The following is a 6,617-nucleotide window of genomic DNA, read 5'->3' as shown; positions in this document are numbered from 1 at the left end:
ATGTTAGATGACGATAAGTACTACAGAAGAAAATAAAGTCGGGGTGAAGATAGAGCCTCTGGGGTATGTTTCTGGGTAGGGGGGCTGCGGAGGGCCCCACCTGGAAAAGCAAGCTGAGAATAAATGGGAAGGACTGGCTGTCTTGCAGTAGGCATCTTTATCTGGTACCCTATCGACACATTTTACTGTTAAGTATTTGAATGCCTCCATAATACAACAGCAGGATTTTTCTTAAGATTTCATTTATTTATTTATTTATTTGACAGAGAGATAGAGACAGAAAGTATAAGCAGGGGGAGGGGCAGAGGGAGAAGGAGAAGCAGGCTCCCCACTGAGTAGGGAGCCTGATTCCCCGCTGGATCCCAGACCCACCCAGGCACCCCCGGTTATACAGATTTCTTAAAATTCTTTTTTCTTTTTTTTTCCTTTTTTTTTTCTTTTTTTTTTTAAAGATTTTATTTATTTATTTGACAGATAGAGATCACAGTAGGCGATCTGCTGAGCAGAGAGCCCGACCCCAGGCTCGATCCCAGGATCCTGAGACCATGACCTGAGCTGAAGGCAGAGGCTTTAACCCACTGAGCCACCCAGACGCCCCTTAAAATTCTTTTTCAATCCTTAAAAAAATCCTGCTCTTGGGGCGCCTGGGTGGCTCAGTCAGTTAAGCATCTACCTTCCGCTCAAATCATGATCCTGGGGTCTTGGGATCTCTTTGGAGCAGAGGGTCTGTGTGCTTGCTCTCTCTCTCTGTGTCACATGAATAAATAAATTCATTTTTTTAAAGAAATCTCTATGCCAAATGTGGCGCTTGAACCTACAACCCCGAGATCAAGAGTTGCATGCTTTACTGAACCAGCCACACACACCCTCATAGAGGATTGGCCAAAAAACCTTTAAATGTAACTTTCAAAGTTTTCATGCTTTTGACTTAAGTTTGTCATGGAGGAGGTCAGTTTGCTCCTGTCAGATTGAGAGGTGGTGCCTGCTTTATCTTAGTTCACAGAGAGACCCTCTATTATCTTTAACAACAATTTTGACCTGAAATCTAACTTCTGCCACTTCTAAGAATTCCTTCCTTTGTATATAGGAAAACTAACTTGACGGCTAGTGTGGGAAAACCTGCTTGCCTAGAATGGGGAGCAATCGAATCAGAAAATATTAAAACTATGGGGAATATCAGAGAACATTCAGTTTACTCCCCACCCTTTTACAGCAGAAGAAACTGAAAGATTGACTTAGGTGAGGACTCATGATAAATCAATGGCAGATTAGATAGATCTCCATCTTTCTGCTTGAAGTTCACCGGATCTCCTGTTAGACTCCTTGGTCTCTTGAAGTGATGACGAGGAAAGAATATTTTCATTACAGAGCTAGCTCTCAGTGCCACCATTAAGGCCCAGCCGTGGTTTTTGTTTTCTTTTTCCCCCCCCTCTGGGTCCATCACGCACAGAAGAGGGGGAGTTGGGAATGGAATTAGAGGGAATTATGACACATGGCTTGTGAATTTACTCCCCATCCTCTGAAGTTTCTTGCCCTTGATCGGCTTCTTCAAGCAAGCCAAGGAGTAGCAAAGTCCATTCCAATTAGCTCCCTGTGCATGATATTTTCTGAATTATCTCATTGGTAGCTTCTGATGGCCACAAAGAGAAAACAAACACAGTGACTGACAGAAGAAAAGGAATTCTGTTATTCAGATTATGACTGTGTACAGAGTGGTTTGGATGGGACCTTGGAAAATTCTGCTGACTCCTGTGGAAGTATTTATTTGTTTGATGGCATATCATTACGGATCATCTTACAAAATGTAAATTGAAAAAATACCAGTAGGTGGAAGTCATGGGTGTCATTAAGTGCCTGAGTTATTTCCCCCAAATGGCTTGTGTGTTCCTAACTATTGCTGAATGCAATCCCATATTTTTTGCTATCTCTATTTTTTATGACATAGTTTCAGTAATATAATGACATACCTTTAAATCTCCATGCATTTCCTTATCTAGGATGATACTCTGAAAAGCTTCAAGAGATAATGGACATGATCTGTTGGGTCTTAACAGCTCTTTCCAGGGGGTGTGGGACAGGCTGAGTTTAGAATATTCCATGACCACAAACCAATTCATGAGCAGCTGATACCACCAACAAGCAGAATTGAAACACAATGTCAGAGTTGAAAGGAGCGTAACCACAGGGCGATAGAGATTAGGACACCTGTGTGGGGTGGGGATGGAGTTGTGGGCAGTGTTTTGCTTCAGGGGAGCCTCTGCTTAATGCCTGTGGGACAGCCCCTGTGGTCTGTGTGCAGAGGGCAGGAGGGCTTTCTGGATTTTCAAGCCATAATGTGCTAATATCTGCACATGAAACCTTTCCAGATTCCTTTAGAGATAGGCTCACTCCTGTCTTTGAGCTACCAAAGCAATTGTATTTTTTTCTATAATACCTGATAGGTCTATACTATCTTGCAGCATAATCAGTTGTGTTGCAATCTTTATAGACTCCCAAATGCCTAGGACAGTGCTTTGCACATATCAAGTACTCAAGAAGCATTTATTGACTTGAATAGATAAGCCCTAATTCAGATAGAGCTTCGTGGAAGGCCTCATTTACTATTTACTATTTACTAAGACACTCATTTACTATGGATTATTATTTGTTATTATCATTATGAATATTTACTGAATTAAAACAATAAATGAGCATTTAAATACTTGTTTTGCCAATGGGTTTTTTGATTTGTAACAGTTCTAAGAATTAAGAATAAATTTTGATGATTAAAATGAAAGATACATATTTTTTAACCAACTGAGCCATCCAGGTGCCCCCAAAGATATATTTATTTATTTAAGAGGGAGAGAGCATGAGAATGGGAAGGGAGATGGAGAGGGACAAGCAGACTCCATACTGAGTGCAGAGCCTGATGGGGGGCTGCACGTTACAACCTCAAGATCATGACCTGAGCTGAAATCAAGAGTTGGACACTTGATTGACTGAGCCACCCAGGTGCCCCTAAAGTATAATATTTTTAATATCCAGAGAAAACTGTGTTTTAAAATATTTCTTGTTCCCTGATGACTGATATTGAGCTAAGGACCGAAGTTGGATTGATTTGAAACAAACGCCTTAGACTTTAAATATTTTGAGTACACAAAGGCCATATTTGGATCACAAAATGATTAGAATAAGAATAATTAAAACCAACTTGCATTTATCACTCGAGACTTATGTAGAAAGATCCTTAAAAAACTCAAGAATGTTTACAGAAATGATATAATAAGATTTTTTTAAAGGCTAAGTGCTGCCCAATATGCATGATATGTTTGAAACCATACATAACTGGCAGATGGTGAGACTCAGAGAAAGAGAACAGGGAATTATTGCAGCCTGAACATCCTCTTAAATACTGAGCCTATGACAATATTCCTATCCATGGACTAATTCCAATAACAAAAACCTGTTCTTTCATGGTTTGAACACTATAAACTGTGACTTTTCAAGGATTCCCATCAACAAGGGAGAAAATGAGTTTTCACCATTTTGTTATCTTTGTTGGTGTGCCTTATGAAATGAGTTTTCCAAGTATAGAAATGAATTATAGTGATATATACAGTGGTGTGTACTACCTGAAATTTATATTTACCTTATAATTAAATAATTTTTTTTTTTACTTTTTTGAAAAAGATTTAATTATTTATTTAATGGGGGTGAGCAGGGGGAGGGGCAGAGGGAGAGGGAGGGGATAGAATCTCAGGCAGACTCTTGGATGAGCAGGGAGACAAGCAGGACTCATCCCCTGCCCGTGAGATCATGACCTGAGCCAAAATCAGGAGCCCTACCTGCCTAACCAACTGAGCCACCCAGTCATCCCTTAAGTATTTTTTAATATGTTTACTCTTTCATCATAGCTAGATGTTAAACCTGATAAAAGCAGAAATTGTGCTTATTATTCTCTGTACCCCTGAGTATGTTATCATTGATGATTATCAATTATAAGTTTACTTTTTTTTAAAAAAAGATTTATTTATTTTAGAGAGAGAGAGAGAGCAAGGGTTGGGGCAGAGGGAGACAGAGAATCTCAAGCAGACTCTCTGGTGAGTGGGGTCCCAGGCAGAGCTCATCTCACCACGGTGAAATCATGACCTGAGCAGAAATCAAGAATGGGGGCGCCTGGGTAGCTCAGTGGGTTAAAGCCTCTGCCTTTGGCTCAGGTCATGATCCCAGCATCCTGGGATCGAGCCCCACATCGGGCTCTCTGCTCAGCGGGGAGCCTGCTTCCTCCTCTCTCTCTGACTGCCTCTCTGCTTACTTGTGATCTCTGTCTGTCTAATAAATTTAAAAAAAAAAAGAAAAAAAAGAAATCAAGAATGGAAACTTAATGGACGCTTAACCGACTGAGCCACTCAGGTGCCCCTGTATGCTTACTTTGATTTAAGAATTTGATGTAACATTTAGACCAGTCTGACTTAGCAAAAAGCAAGGGAAGGATTTGGCAATTATCTTATGAAGGTGTGCTGTCAGTCTATTTGGAATGCTTACTCCAATTATTAAGGCATTGACTTTCAAGTATTTGGGGGATCTATTTTGAAAATTCTTGTCTTCCTGAGATTAAAATCTATACTATACATATAATAAAGAGAGTGAACACCCCACCTAGAAGCAACTTCTTGGCTCCTTCACCAATCTCTGCTTCAGCCTACTTGCCTCCACACCAGCCTCCAACCACATCCATCAGGGTGGCCCAAAAGTCCTAGAGCACGGCCACCTCTAGCCCTTGGGCCTTCAGCAGCATCTTGTGCCTGAGCACACCCTTCTCCCAGGGTGGTCAGCCGCAACAGCTTCCCCAGCGGCCTGGGCACTGTGAATGTGGTCGGGGGCTGAGCGGGGGTAGGGGGTATAGAGGGCATGGCAGCCATCTCAGTGAACCAGAACCTGCTGAGCCCCCATAAGCTGGAGGTGGACTCCAACATCCAGGCTGTGCCCAGCCAGGAGAAGGGGCAGTTCAAGACCCTCAACAGCAAGTTTGCCTCCTTTATACCCAAGGTACAGACCCTGGAGCAGCAGAACGAGATTCTGGAGACTAAATGGAGCCTCCTGCAGTAGCAGAAACGGCTCGCAGTAACGTGGGCATGTTCAGGGGTACATCAAAAACTTTGGGTGGCAGCCGATAGCACTGGCCCAAGAGACACTAAAGCCGGAGGTAGAGCCTGTCCAGAGGCAGAGGCTATGCAGGACTTCAAGAAAAAGTAGGTGGAGGAGATCAGAGAGCATGCTGAGCTGGAGAATGCATCTGTCCTCATCAAGAAGGCTGTGCGTGAGGCTTACATCAGTGAGGCGGAGCTGGAGTCCGCCTGCAAGGACTGGCTGGTGAGATGGGCTTCCTCCAGCCGCCCCGGGAGAAGGGGAGCCGGAACCGCAGTCGCAGATCTAGGGCCTCCATGATCCCCTCGGTAGACAGCAGCTGTCCCCCCCTCCTTCCCCCAGGGGCCAGATGGCATCACTGCGGAGGTCAAGGCCCAGCACAAAGACATCACTAACCGCAGCCAGGCCGTGGCTGAGACCATGGACCAGATCAGGCATGAGAGCTGCTGACACTGGCTGGGGAGCACGGGAATGACCTCCAGGGCAGAAGATGAAGACCTGTAAGATGAACCGGAACACGGGTCGACTCCAGGCTGAACTTGATGGCCTCAATGGCCAGGGGACTTCTCTGGAGGCTGCCCTTGCTGGTACTGGGCAGCTTAGGCAGCTGGCCATTAAGGATGCTGACGCCAAGCTGACCGGGCTGGAGGTGCGCTGCGTGGAGCCGAGCGGGACTTGGCGCGACAGTGGTCTCAGGAGCTGATGAGCATGACGCTGGCTCTGGACATGGAGGATGTTACCTACTGGACACTGCTGGAGGGAGGGGAGAGCCGGCTGGAGTCCGCTACCCAAACCTGAGTCTCCACACCAGGACTGCCCGTGGCTACTCAGGTAAGCCAAGCTCCGCCCACCGGGGACGTGTGGCTCAGGAGCCCTGGCCTCAACTAGCCTGAGCTCCTCCCATCCAGCCTCGGGTGGCGGGCCATCAGTTCTTTTAGCTGAGTCAGCTCCTCCAAGGCTGGAGATGTGAAGAAGACAAGAGACCCGCGATGGGAAGCTGGTGTTGGAGTCATGTGTGGTTGCTCCCAGCCTCCTCACTCCTGTGGCTGCCATAGAGCCTTTGGGGGAAGGAGCTGTGCAGGGCAGCGTCAGAAACAGGAGACTCACCTGAGGCTCAGCTCCATTCCTCAGTCCACCCTTGGTGGGGATCCTACAGCCCTGGGTACCTGCTGCTCTTGCTCCCAACTAAAAGCCAATTCAAGTGTCTATTCCCCAATAAAGCCTCAGCTGGCTCTGCCAATCACTCCCCCACCCCCATGAAAAGAATAGCCATATTTGCAACAAATACAAATAGCACATGTTTAGCCCGGAATATATAGAGAATTTCAACAAATGAAAATAGAAAGATTAACAACCAGAGTAGAAAAATGGCAAAAGATGCGAGCAGTCATCTTGGGGAATGAAAACCGCAAGGAAGATACCGCTTTATTTTCACCAGACTAAATTTATAAAAATTTTCTAATCCTTGCATTGGAAGGCCTTGTTTT

General features: G+C 45.0%; 1 pseudogene; it reads left to right on the top strand.

Moving 5' to 3' along the window:
* The first annotated feature begins 4,893 nt into the window (after positions 1-4,893).
* Positions 4,894-6,241, top strand: LOC132025992 (keratin, type II cytoskeletal 8-like; annotated as a pseudogene).
* Positions 6,242-6,617: the final 376 nt, after the last annotated feature.

The sequence above is a fragment of the Mustela nigripes genome, chromosome 10 (genome assembly GCF_022355385.1).
Source record: "Mustela nigripes isolate SB6536 chromosome 10, MUSNIG.SB6536, whole genome shotgun sequence".
NCBI classification, from domain to species: Eukaryota; Metazoa; Chordata; class Mammalia; order Carnivora; family Mustelidae; genus Mustela; species Mustela nigripes.
This window is presented reverse-complemented; position numbering and strand designations above follow the sequence as displayed.